The sequence below is a fragment of the Balaenoptera acutorostrata genome, chromosome 15, assembly GCF_949987535.1.
Source record: "Balaenoptera acutorostrata chromosome 15, mBalAcu1.1, whole genome shotgun sequence".
Taxonomy (NCBI): Eukaryota; Metazoa; Chordata; class Mammalia; order Artiodactyla; family Balaenopteridae; genus Balaenoptera; species Balaenoptera acutorostrata.
The window spans coordinates 30,685,169-30,699,538 of record NC_080078.1 but is presented as its reverse complement, the minus strand read 5'-3'; the positions used below and the strand labels follow the sequence as shown (position 1 = coordinate 30,699,538).

Below are 14,370 nucleotides of genomic sequence, written 5' to 3'. Positions count from 1 at the left end.
AGCAGAAACTAACACACCACTGTAAACCAATTATACTCCAATAAAGATGTTAAAAAAAAAAAGGAAAAAAATATAAAAATAAAATCAAGGTATCAGTAGGATTGTGTTCCTTCTGGAGGCTCTATAGGAGGATCTGTCCCCTGGCCTTTCCCAGCTGCTTAAGGCTGCCTGCGTTCCTTGGCTCATGGCCCCTGCCTCCACCTTCAAAGGAAATCACTCCAATCTCTGCTTCTGTCATCCTATCTCATCTCTCACCCCAGTCTCCCTCGTATAAGAATCCTTGTAATTACATTGGACCCACCAGATAATCCAGAAGAATATCCCCCCTTGAAGATCCTTAACTTAATCATATTTGCAAAGTGCCTTTTGCCATAAAGGTAATGTATTCACAGTTTCCAGAGATTAGGACATCTTTGGGGGACCGCTCTTCTGTGTGCCACATTCCCTGAGGCTATTAGAGTAAAACTATTTAGGAAGCACTGACGTCCTAGAGGTGTTCTAGGAAGGATCCCAAGACAAGGACTCAGTTCCTCAATGCAGGAGCCCCGCTGCCAGGACAGAAACCTTACAATGAGAAGAACAAAGTCAGTCTTAGAGAAGATGGGGGTCTGGGCTCTGAGCTGGACATCTTAACTCCCTCCCAGTTCGGGAGTAGAATTAGAGCACTAAGGAGGCTTGGAATTAAGCTTGAAGTACCACCCAACCTCTCTGTATTGGTTTGCTAGGCCTGCCATAACAAAGTGCCATAGACTAGGTGGCTTCAACAAGAGAAATTTATCTTCTCACAGTTCTGGAGGCTACAAGTCTGAGATCAAGGTGTCAGCAGGGTGGGTTTCTTCTGAGGCCTCTCTCCTTGCCTTGCAGATGGCCATCTTCTCCCTGTGTCTTTATACAGTCTTTCCTCTGTGCATGTCTGTGTCCTAATCTCCTCTTCTTGTAACGACATGAGTCACATTGTATTAGAACCCATTTTAACCTGAATATGACCTCATTGTACCTTACTTACCTCTTTAAACACCCCATCTCCAAATACAGTCACATTCTGAGGTACCGGGGGTTAGGACTTCAACATATAGTTTTTAGGGGGACACAACTGAGCCCATAACACTCTCACACAATAAACTCCAAAATATCCCAGGTTCCTCCTACCCTCAGATGAAGCCAGAGACATGCCTCATTTCCCTGGAAAGCATTAGGATTTGAAAACCTCTACGCACCAGGATGGGGAAGGAGAATTTCCCATTCTAGAGGAGGGAGGAGCGCCGCGGACTCTACGCCAATCAAGGACACGATCCCACTAAGGCACATCCACGGCCATCTTCTGAAAGCTGGTCTTTAACAAAGCTCACTTACGCTTGGACTATTTCCAGTAGGCTACAAGTTTATTTTTGTGTTTCTGCAAGCAACCACATCACACCCCAAAACCAGAGACGGAAACAGATCCTTTCATTTAATGCCAATGAAAACAGGAGTTGCTTGGGAAGGTCTTGCCCTGGAAGACAAGGAGCAAGGGGGTGGGAGGTGGGTGCTGGAAGCAAAGCTGGCTTCAGCTCCCATGCCTGCCTCTTACCATGGGAGGGAGGCATGCCTGTGGAGTACAGGTGGACAATTAACTCACAGGAGAGAAGGGAAGAGCACTGGGCTAGGAGGTACAAGTAAGAAGAAAGCACATTTCTACCCATATTTCAAGAAAGGGAACTTCGAAATGTTTTCAGCCCCATCTCCCCATTTCAGGGCATGGCTTGACATACGGCAGAGGAGACGGCCATCCTCTTTCCTGTCCTGGAAAACCACTGCACACGCTTTGGCATAAAAGACATAAGAGATCTCACTACTACTCTAGTGTGATATCAAGCTGATACATACGGGTACAACCGAGATGGTTATTAAAATACTGAAATGCCTGGGTTCTGATTGCCACAGCCTTCAGGGACTTCAAGTCCCTCTGCTACTCAGCCCCTCCCTCAGGAACCGCGCCCACCCCCACCTTCTCATAATCAGTCACTAGAGGACTAATGCCTGGCACAACAAGAGCTCCAGGATCTCATGAAGGGGGAGTCTGCTCTGATTCGACACTGACTGTCCTAATCCATTCAGGCTGCTATAACAAAATACCAGAGACTGGGTGGCTTATAAACAGATATTTCTTTCTCACAGTTCTGGAGGCTGGAAGTCCAAGATCAAGGCACCAGCAGATTCAGAGTCTAGTGAGGACCTGCTTCTTGATTCACAGACATAACTCTTCTCACTGTGTCCTCACATGGCAGAAGGGGATCAGGGAGCTCTCTGGGGTCTCTTTTATAAGGGTGCTAATCCCATTCATGAGGGCTCCACCCTTATGACCTAATCACCTCCCAAAGGCCATACCTCCTAATACACTGGGGGTTAGGTTTCAACATAGGAATTTTGGAGGGATGCAAACATTCAGTTCACAAGAATGATCATGCTGTACTAGTGGTTAAATACTTTGAAGATCCTCCACACCTGTTAATATCAACCCTAAATCCCTCTTACTTTCATTTAAAATTCATTTCACTGCACCCACCCCTGCCATGGAAACAGAGAACATCTATTCCCTGCCACCCATGCAATATCCCTTTCAGATTGCAGGGCACTTACTGTCCTTACTCTGCCTTCACTTTTCTAGAGAAAAGAACAAACCGTGGCTTCACATCCCCACCGTGCACCACAAAGCCTATGACATGAGCACATCTCCAGCCAACTAGGACATAGTTCTGTACCTCACCTCCTGCCAAATCTTAACAGTCAAGTCCCAAAAAATGATTTTCTGCTGAGAAATTTTACATTTTAAAGCAATTCTTGAAACAACATTGATACAGACACACCGGTTGAGCAATGCCTGGTGACTAAGAATGAATAATCATAGAACTCCCTGCCAGTCTTCAAAATATTTATTATTTTTTAGAAATTCAAATTATTTCACTGTACTTTATATTGGAATCCATCATTTTCTGAGGTTTTCCATTTACACAATGAGAAACATCAAAGAGGTTAAGATGTGCAGCACCTAGGGAATATAAAAATGTGACGTGACTAAATTAAATATATTTCACAGCAGGTGTCATAAAAGACATGCAAATTAAAACAATGAGATAACATTTTCACCGAGCCAATTAGAAAAATTTTTGTTTCAAGTGCTGGCCAGAGTTAGGTGACAGAGATACTTTACCATAGCTACTGGAAATGTCAGTGGTCCAATCTTTCTGGAAACCAATTAGCAGTAAAGGACTTTAAAAAAATAACCACAGCTGATATAAAAGTAATCTAATAAATGCACATGTTAGAGGATTTGTGAGATTCAGAGAAGTATAAAGAAAATAAAAGTCACCTTTGATCATCACATCCACATCCTCATCATCCACAAACAGCTGCTATTAATTCTCTGATACATACCCTTCTGGTCTTTCTTTCTATACTTTATATACAAACACACATATAAAATATACATATTGATTATACAACTTCATACATAGCTTTTAATTTACTTAACATTGTATCATGTAATTAGTATGTAATTAGCATAACAAATTATTTGTAACCATTTTTATCTGCTACATTTTCTATTCTATGGACACATCCTGATTTATTTGATAATTTAGATTTCCTCCTATTTGTTGCTATTAAAAGCAACACCTCAAGAGAACAGCTTTACAAGAAAAAAAGAAAAACACTTTGTAACCATGTGTGGTGACCAATGTTAACTGGACTTACTGTGGTGCTCATTTTGCAATATATACAAATATCAAATCATTACATTGTTCACCTGAAACTAACATAATGTTATGTCAATTATGCTTCAACTTAAAACAAAAAAAAAAAGAAGAGTAACTAAGGAGAAAAAAAAAAAGAGTAACCACTACCCAAGACGAAAACCAACAGCAATTAACTAAAGTGCAATTTGACCTTAAAGCTTGGGTCTTCACCCAAGCCTGCCATTTTCAAAATCCCGTTGGTGGAAGCCATGCCCATCGGCTGGCACTAGAGCCACACCAATCTTATCATTCTCTACAGTTCACACCGTCTTCCCATAGTTCTGGCTCTGTTCACTCATCAACCAACACAACATTTCCTCAGCCCCACAAATAGCTTTAGAACAATTCACTTGGAAAATAAGGGATTTTTTTTCCTTCAGCCTTAAGACTATAGACGTACAAAACAATATGGATTTCAAATGCCACTCACTCTTCCTGGCAAGAATTTCCTAATGTGGAAGAGACAAGATAAAGCAGGAGACATTTTGCTGTTTGTGACAACAGAATAGAAATCGGCAAAAAGCTCAATGTTTTGATTGTGAGAACTGCCGTCCAGAAGAGAATTCAGGAGTTGTCAAAGCATCACTGGAGCCTGGCAGCCTTGAAGGCCACGTTAAGAGGAGGGAAGCGGCCTCCTCAACTCCATGGCTCATCCTCTGCCGCGCTGGATGATGACCTGCAGGGCAGGCACGTGGGTCACGGCCTCTCCTGGATCAATAGTTGTTGACTTTGACTCTAGACCACAGCCCTCTAGGGCATCTTCCCTGACAAACCCCCACCCTCAGCCCTCTGAATGAGGTGCTCTTCTATATATTCTCACAGCGGCCGAACTGTCCCAGTCATCAGTGCATCACTATGGGCTTTAACTACAAGTCTCCTCCAACTAGATTCTGAGTTATTAATACATCAAAGCAAATAATGTGATCACAGATATATCTACAGAACATTTGAGCCCAGGTTTACAGGCTCAAAAAATGTTTGAAGAATGAACATGTTCATAAAGCAGTAAGTAAATCAATTCCAAGGAGCCTATGAATGGGCTTCTGAGGGTGTGTGTGCCCCTGAAACTGCACAGAATACCGAACGCATGCTCTTGAATATGCATTTCTCTGAGGAGGGCCCATAACTCTCATTAGCCTATAAAGTGATCATGATGCCCCCCCCCACCAAAATCACTCCACATTATCTTAAATTCCTTGGGTGAGTAGGTAGGCCTAGCTTTGAGCGTGAGTTTTTATTTTGCTTGGGAAAAATAGGCACAGTTGGGGACCAATGGAAAATGACTAACCTCTTTCAAGTCAGTGAGATTTAAAGGAGGAAAGGATCCTTGTAACATACCAACTTCAGCAAAAAAGTACAAAGGGAAACAAACTACCATTCCAATTAATGTTTTTCCTCTTTGAATTGGTAACAGGATCACCTCCATGGAGAAAATAGGGCAACTGAGGATCTGCCGTGCATTCATTAAGCAAATATTCTTTCTCTGAATGCTGCACTGTATTATTCGGATTTTTTTTTTACTCTGCACGTGAGTACCTGTTTCTAATAAATGAATAATTAGAAAGAAAACATATCCATTCCCATCTCATGGAAAGTTGTAAAATTTGAACGGAAAGGCAAACCATTTGGAAAGAATTTGGGGTTGTGTTTCTTCCTTGGGAGATGTGAGGGGAAAACAGAAAAAGCGGATAAACAATGGAATAGTACCCAGAGCAATTTCTGCCATAAGCAAATGTTCAAAACACAGGGGAGTACAACAGACAAAAAAGGATAATTACGCAACTGAAAAATCAGAGAGAGGTCTGGCTATCTCTTTAGGGTACAAAAGTATTACCACAGTAACAGGTGCAAAAACATGAATATACTTTAATAAATAATTATGACTAACCGAATGCAACTGCGAAAACTTCCCTTTTCAAGATCATTGGCAATTATTCTAAATTGTTTTTTTTTTTGTTCTTTTTTAAATTTTTATTTATTTATTTATTTATGGCTGCATTGGGTCTTTGTTTCTGTGCGAGGGCTTTCTCTCGTTGCGGCAAGCGGGGGCCACTCCTCATCGCGGTGCGCGGGCCTCTCACCATCGTGGCCTCTCTTGTTGTGGAGCACAGGCTCCAGACGCGCAGGCTCAGTAATTGTGGCTCACGGGCCCAGTTGCTCCGCGGCATGTGGGATCTTCCCAGACCAGGGCTCGAACCCGTGCCCCCTGCATTGGCAGGCAGACTCTCAACCACTGCGCCACCAGGGAAGCCCGGCAATTATTCTAAACATCGTCTTCTGAGATAGGCTTCTTAGCCAAAAACATTTCCACTAGTAAATATGACGTCAGCTGACCTACTCATGTTTATATTTATATATGTGTGTGTGTTGATATATACATAGGTTTTCTGCTTTTCAAATATGGTCTACCCTTCAGGATGATGTAAAGTCCTTTGGGGATTTGAGGTGATGATGCAGGGATCATAAATTCCTCCCCCATGCCAGGCACATTTATACTGATTACTCACACACTTACAGAAAGTGAGGATGTTGGTTTTCAGCCAAATCCAAGGCCCTCAAGTACCAGGATTTGGGGATTTTAAGAGGTGGCCCAATCCAATCTCGCCAATGTGAGTCTGACTCTCTATCCTGCTCCTGACAGATGGGCAGTCATTCTCAGCTCAGTCAGGTCCAACAGATACATTATTCTATGAAACATCACAGTCTTCTATTAGAGACCTAATTGCCAAAGCTTATTCTTCATAACAACCTTATAATTTCATCCTCTGGAATCAGTTCTTTCCCCAGAACAAAAAAATTTTTTAAATATAAGACTTAACCTTCCTAATTTGTAAGGGGGTTGTAATAACCCTTGTAACAGCCCATGGGGTATTTGAGCACATCTCTCACGTCCTCTCTGAGATTTCTCTTCTCCAGGCTGAACTTTCCTAAATATTTCTTCTGAGACTCTTATCATATGTTATTTAGATACTACAAAACCCTGGAGGCTCTTCCTCTGGGCACACTGAAGTTTTTCAACATTCATCATCAAATATTACCCCCAAGAACTAAGTCAAGTCTACAGATAATGGTGTTAGTGTTGCTGGAGACAGCATCTGGTGTACCAGTTAGCCACTGCTCCTACACCTCTGCTAGCAGAAGCAAATTTTGCTCCAGTGGCAATTATCCATTCTTGGAGAAGAATCTTTATTATTAATCTCTATCAGTGATGTTCAAGGGGTAGCACATGACCCAGTTCTAGCCAAAGAAATGTAAGAGGAAGTCTGCTCTGCTGAAAGGATAGAGGGCCTAGAAGAAAACTTCTTTTCTCCCTCTTTTCTTCCTTTTATGAATGCTGGTATGTGAAGATGTGATGGCTAGAACAGAAGCAGCCATCTTGTGACCAAGAGGAACCAGCAGCTGAGGAAGGCAAAGTAGAAGAATGGAAAGGACCGGAGCCCTTGATGGGTTACTGCGATACTAAACTAGACCTGGGGCTCCTTGTTAAACAATAAAACTAAATGTCTTAATAGTTTAAGCCAGCGTTGGTCAAATATTCTGCGACTTGGAGCAGAAGGCACTCCTAACAACAGAGAAGGTATAATGGAAATATTACCTCTTTGGATTTGAACATTATATTTCTGGAGATGTGGCCTTTACTTTTTTAAGAGCCCTATCACTCCTTGGGATCTCCTGAGCAGCTGGTCAATGCAAAACAAATGAGCAACTAAACAAAAACCCTGTAATTGAGGATCACAATTTCAAATGCTTGCAGAGACCATGCAGTTAACATAAATATGTGAATCTGGCTAGATGTGAGATAACAGGGAGCAAGGAGGGCTGTAGGGAACTTGAAAATGCATACCTCTTCCAAAGACAGTAAAGTTCAAGCATTTTAAAATACTATGCTGGTGAAATAAAATACTAATGCATCTATGAGCCACATTCAGCAGGCAGTCCACCGGTTCATGACCCTTACAAAAATCAATCTCAAGTGAGTTGGAAAGTCACATCTCCCCCTGCCTGTAAGAATGTACATCCTTCTTAAACCCTTCAGTGCAGTCTGTAGTATGGTTTCATCATTTCATTCTGGAAAGACAGTTTTGAATTTTAATTCCATCATCCAACACCGTAATCATTTCAATTAAGGCAATCAGATCATTACCATCAAAATCTATTGCCCTCTTGAATCTAAGCCCCTTCCCTAAACCAACTGGATTTGCAATCATTACCTTGAAAGGATAACAAAATAAGAGCAAAAGAATAAGATCACAAGGATTCTTTAATCAAATATCTTTGGGGCTGCCAGGGTCCTCAGGCTATCTCAGAGCCACTTAATCTCTCCTTGGCAGAGAGAAAATGAGAAACTATATATGTCCACACCCTAAAGCCCTAAGCCCAGTGCAAACATGTGTTCCAATTGGTGTAGTTATTTATGGTAAAGGTCACTGAGACGGTCTCCTCTCACAGTCACTTTCACACTGGCCACACTTAGTCTTCCGTTTGCCAGGATAAAGCTCATAGCAAGTCTTAAGAACTCAAAAAAAGCTTCTGGTTGTCCCAGTTAAGAAAATATGAATCATTTCATGTTGGACTCTCCATTTCTAAGAGTTCTATGAGATTCATTCCCAGTTTCTTGCAGGGAATACCCTCACATCACCACATCACCCTTCAGGCTGTTATAATACTATTATCATTTTATTATAATAACCCTTCTGGTTATTAAAAAGCACATGTACTTTGGAGAAAAACAAAAACCACACAATAACAGCAGCATTCCTATAGTAAGTATTTATTATGAGCCAAACACTAAGCTACGTATTTTGTATCCAATATCTCATTTAAATCTCACAACTCTAAAAAGCAGGTGCTATTACTGTCCCCATTTTAAAGATGAAGACACTGAGGCTCAGAGACATTAAGGAACTTCCCCGTGAGCACCCGGCACCTGAATTTAAACCCAGACATTCTAACTCAAGGTCCAACTTATAATATTAACCATGCTATAATGCCATTTTTTAAAAGATGAAAACAGCCATGAATCTACCCCTCAAAGATAACCACGGCTCACATTTTGGTATGTTTCTTCCCAGTCTTTTCTTGAAGGTGATAAAATTTTCAGAGCTAGAAAGAGGCTTAGAGATAATATCTCCCTAAACTCTCATTTCACAGAAGGAGAAGCTGAGGTAGAGAAGGCTGAAGAGCCTTTCTCAAGGTCACGCTGCTGTTTGGAAATGGAATTTAGGTCCTCAGACTTGTTGTCCAAGGTATTCTGGGGTCTTCTGACTTGAGTTGGTTGATAGCGGCTTCCTAGAGGACCGTGATGAGAAGGGTTTAAGGCCTGTGGCCAAAAAGGACAAAATGCTACAGTAGGTCAGTGATGGTGGCCATGAAAGTAGCAGCACGGCCACGTGCACACCCCAAATTTGCCACCTCCCAAGGAGCAGTCCTGGGAGACAAGGAGAATGATCGGGAAAGGCCCTCTTAACAAAGACCACCTACTTTCTTCACCAACATCAGGGGTCTCAAACCCCAGTGCCTTCAGGACCAAGTCCGTAACATAAATGAGTGAAGTGGGCAAGTTGGAGCCTGAAGAAAGGAAGAGCACCAGCCCCATCTAAGGAGGGACGGACGCTATTCATCTCCAGCAAACTATCACCATGGGGAGAAGTAACCCAATGTTACCAGGCCTTCTGATTTTTCCAAAGAGGCATGAAATTTGGATTTTTTTAAAAATGTGATATCACCTAACTTTAAAATGCTGGCAACTAATTCAAATTTAAATAATTAAGGGGGAGTGCAGAACAAACCAAACACACTAGTTAACAACATTACAACTGTTCCTTTTCATGATGGCCTTATCAGAAGCCACCAACACCCTATTACAAACCTGAGATTTTCCACCCTCTCGCTCTCATTTTCTCTCTCTTTCTCCCCCTTGCCCTACCTAGAGAAGCACTTTCCATCTGAGGCTGCCAAAGAGAAGATGAACCCTCCAACCCCACCAGACCACATCTATCAAGGGTCCAAGTGATTGTCAGTGACCCCCGAGGGCCATGTGGGAAGGTAATCATGCCTCTCGGGGTGATGCCTGTTGCTCTCCAATGCCTTCTGTGAGGAGGAGTGGATGACTGCATCTGACACGCCTCCCCACGGTCTCCCAGGAACTATCTGATGCCTTTAGGGCAGGAGCGGAGCGGGCCCCACCAACATTCTGATGTGCAGGTCTCCACTTTCCATGAGCTTTCTGTGTCTAATGGGAAGGCCCGTCACTCACATCCAAGCTCAGAGCCGCCAGGTTACGAGAGCACCGACCTCCTGCAGACGAGCTGCTACGCAGCAGGGCTGCACGGGCCTTTTGTACGGAAGCCCCCAGTTTCTGCTAATCCCCAGGACAGCTAGTGATCATCTGCCCACTAGAGAGAAGAGGAGACTTGGCACACACCTATGAAATCAGTCAGCATTTGGGAACAAACACTGCATGGAAAGCCCTGACCCACAGCATGGTGAGTTCTTCCAGAATATGCAGTAAGCTGGCATCGAAACCAATGACTTGATTCATTCAATCACCAAATATTTACCAAGAAACAAATGCAAAAAGCAAGACCAGTGCAAGGTGCCAAAAAGAACATACATGTGGACCAGAAATCAACCTTACTAAAGGCAGAAAAAAATAGAAGAATAGTTCAAATAACTGTGGTATAAACAGAACATTCTGCAGCCATTTAAAATCATGTTTGAGAAGTTTATTTAATGATAAGGGAAAATTCCAAGAATACATAATCAAGTTTGAAAAAAAATAAAAGCAGGTTGTGAAATATAACTGGGTCAAAATCAGAGTGAACACATTCAGTAACCCCCCTCTTCTGCTCCTAAGACATAGAATTTATAGATAAATCTTTAGATATGTCACAACTTATATAGTGCTGCTTGAAAATAAGGGAATCACAGATCAAAAATGGAGGGGACTCCCTAAAAATAAATGAATCAGAAGATGAGGCTCTACAATTTCAGGAGGAATCAAAGTCCGTGGGGGAATGGGTCTGATATGAGCCACGGGAGCAGAGGTCCCAACACCCACCCAGGGGAGAAGGGGCAGAACTGGACGGAGAACCATGCTGCTAGCTGTGAATGAGGATGGAACGTCTGCACCATCCACCACAAGTCACAGCCACAAGGATGCCCCTGTATGCACGGGGCCAAAATGAAATCACCTGCATGAGACGAGGACCTAAGCCTGCATCACAGAGTATATAGAGCAGAAAGAGAGCTCTGAGCTGAGCTGTTGACAGGAGCTCTGGTTTACAAGCACACACGCTTACAGATATAGGGCAGAAGAAGCCATAAAACTGTCTCGAAAATAAGTTCACAAACAAAAATTAGAGAACATATGAGGATATCCAATGATCAGACTCTACAAAATGGAAGAATTCATACCGGAAGAAGCGAAGATGCTAGAGCAATCAGAGAAAGACTTCATAATAAGTATTTTTTAAATCCTCAAAGGGACAGAGAAGGGATTTACAACCACAAAGTGAAAAGAGTTTTTCATAAAACAAAACAAAACAAAAGCAGGAAGGTATGAAAAGGGACCATTATGTATCTTAGAAATAAAGCGAACCATTGTTGAAATTTAAAACTCCACAGATAGGCAAAATAATAAACCAGACACAAATGAAAAGAGCTGGCTAACCGGAATATAGAATTGAGGAAACATAGCACAAACATAGCACAGAGAGACAGAGAACTTAAAAAAATGTTTAAGATACATGCAGAATTGACTGAGAAACTACACAGACAGAGAAAAGAGAGAATGTTAGAGAGGAAACATCCAACAGATAATGGCTGAGATTCTTCCAGAATTCAAGAAAAATCTGGATCTTCTAAGAAAGCCCAAAGGATTCAATGCACAATAAACAAAACAATATGTACATACAATACAATCCTGAACTTAAAACTAAATACATAGAGCTTAAAAGGAAATAGACCCAAGTGTCCACAGTGGTTACCCCTGGTGATAAGATTTAAAGGGAGATTTTTATTTTCTTCTTTAAGCTTTAATATACTTTCTAAGTGCTCTATAATGAAAAAACATTATTTTTATAAACTGTCTGTGTTGGAGGAATATCATTATTTCAAATATACATATATACATATTCACTTTTTTAAAAAATCTTTTCCTCAAGGAACTTACACTCCAGTAGAGGAGATGAGGTATGTACAGAAATCATATATAAAGCAAAACCCACACAGTAACTGACATGGATGGATGTAGCTAAAATGTAAGCCTTACCTTTTCTGCATGAAGCATTAGGAATAAGGGGGGAAGGGGAGGAGGAGGCGAGGACACTGAGCAGAAATGTACGGGTCTAGTATCTACACTTGATTTACTAGGGGCTGTTACTACAACCAGAGTGCATTTCATGTGGACGGGATCAAAATGGCCAAACCAAGATAAGATTAGAACTTTATCTACATTAAGCGTTATTCTCACCTCTAAATTAATTATATTTCAAGACCACCCAGTGATAAAAGCAAAAATTAACATCTCCGTTGTAAATTAAATTAAACCATAAAAATCTGCCACTTAGCACATTTTCAATTATTACAAAGCTTTGTTCTTTTTTTCAAGGGTCAAGAAGACTGAGGAAAAGGTAAAAATTGGGGGGAGAGGCTCATTTTAACTGACAATCAAATTAACTGTCATTCTAATCCACAGGGACACTATCATGTTACCAATTTAGGGGTGCAAACAACACAGGTATGTTCTGGGCTTTACCGAATGAGCATCATCTTAAGAGGGGACAGAGAGATCTTATCGGTTTGGGGAGATTCAGATTCTGTGGTCATAACACCATCGGCACATCCAACCAAACAAGACGGGAGTTTTAGGCAATGCCCACGACGCTCCTTCAGAGCCAAACAAACTGCACTCAGCATTCAGCTCCGCAAGAAACAGGTGGCAAAGGCACAAGCCAACTCAATGTGTTACTAATGGAAGGAAGGGCTGTTCATATCTCAGACAATCTCTTTCCTTTTTTAACACAACCAGGTTTCTCAGAATACCACTCTTTAACCCAACTCCTCTCAACATCACCTGTACATCCCACACATGGGACCCAACATACACCCAATGTTATCCCACTGACTTCTTTGATTCCCTGCCATCAAGACCAACGTGGAAAGCCCCAACAATAACGAGGAATATGCAGTTCCTTTCACCATTTTTGAGCCAATGGACCCTTTCATTCCTCTCCTCTCCATCCCCTCTTAAATCCCTCTCTAATCTTGACCTCTCTGAAAATGTCCTTTCTCATCTTCCTCTTGCCCTTTCCTGATTCCCTTTTTCTTCTTTTCTCTTAAGTGGGGTCACACTCTTGTCCAATCCCCATAAGGCAGTTTCATTCTACAGGAGGGGAAGATGCTTCCACCCATACCCCCTGGACTTCTCAAAACTCCCTTCCTAGTACCCCCTTCAAAGGAGGAGCAGCTGCTGGTCTAGTCAGTCAGAGCCTGACATGGACAGGGTCACTACATATGAAGGGGATGCTCAACTATGAGTCCACTTCTTTTCCTGCTTCTTTGCCTACAGTTGGATGGCTAAGTCAGGTAAGAGCCTGAGCCCCACACCTGCCAGCTCAGCCTAAGCCTCAAGTCACTTCTCCAATTCATTTTTTACCATATTTCTCCAATGATTGTGCTGGGCCCTAGTCTATTCAGAAATTTCACTTTCAAATTGGCTACTGTTTTTTGGAGGCTGTTGCTCCTTCCGTCAAAACTTCAGAAAGGAGACGGAATTGGTGGTAATATTTAAATCCCAAAATCACACTCCAAAACGCTGCTGGACAATGCTATTCCTCTCCTTCTTCAGGCCTTCATCAGAAACCAGAGGACCAGAAAACCAGACATCTAGTTCCATCACACACCAGGTGGTCTTAGCTAAGCCTTTAACTGCTCTATGCCTCAGTCTCTTCATCTGAAAGTTACAGGATGCTCTAATGGCCTTGCCAGTTCTGAAATGGTCATTTATCAGTGGCAAGACATGGCTGTTCCCTACTTTTTTCATCCCAGAATGGAGCCCCCCAAACTGAGAGATGGCTGGGAAAATACTCAACCACACATAGAATTCTGCTAGGATGCAAACCATTTAAAATGAATGTTTAATAAGATATTGCATCAGTTGTGTACTTCGGCTGAATGTGCTGCAGCCCAGGAAACCTGAAAGAATTAATATGGTTCCCAAAGGAGCTGGTGGGAATTGCTAAGGCAGAAGCAGAATCTGATCTGATGAATGTAAAAGTGCTTTGAGAGTGTCAGAAGAAAAGTGCTATGACAAATGTCTGCTTGCTCCATTAGGATGTCTCCTGCTATCTAAGGAACATGCTACAAGAAGGTCTCAGGTCTGGGGACCACGGCACACAAGTACACTCACCCTTCTCTTCCTGATCCCCCCCATTTCTTTCCCAGGGCTTAGATAGAGGCACAGGGCACCCACAACACCAACCCTTCCCTTTTTTCTCATTCTTCACCTTGCTTCTCCTTTCCCACCTGCACTTCTGCACAATTCTCAAACTGGGCCCTCAAAACATCTCACTCAAATCTTCAAACCTCTCTCCCC

At 42.2% G+C, this 14,370-nt stretch overlaps 1 protein-coding gene across 2 annotated transcripts in view; it reads right to left on the bottom strand.

Annotated features, from left to right (window-relative positions):
• GRIN2A (glutamate ionotropic receptor NMDA type subunit 2A) overlaps positions 1-14,370 on the bottom strand; it is a 372,220-nt gene that overhangs the window by 354,126 nt on the left and 3,724 nt on the right. The gene's annotated exons all lie outside the window — the stretch shown is intronic.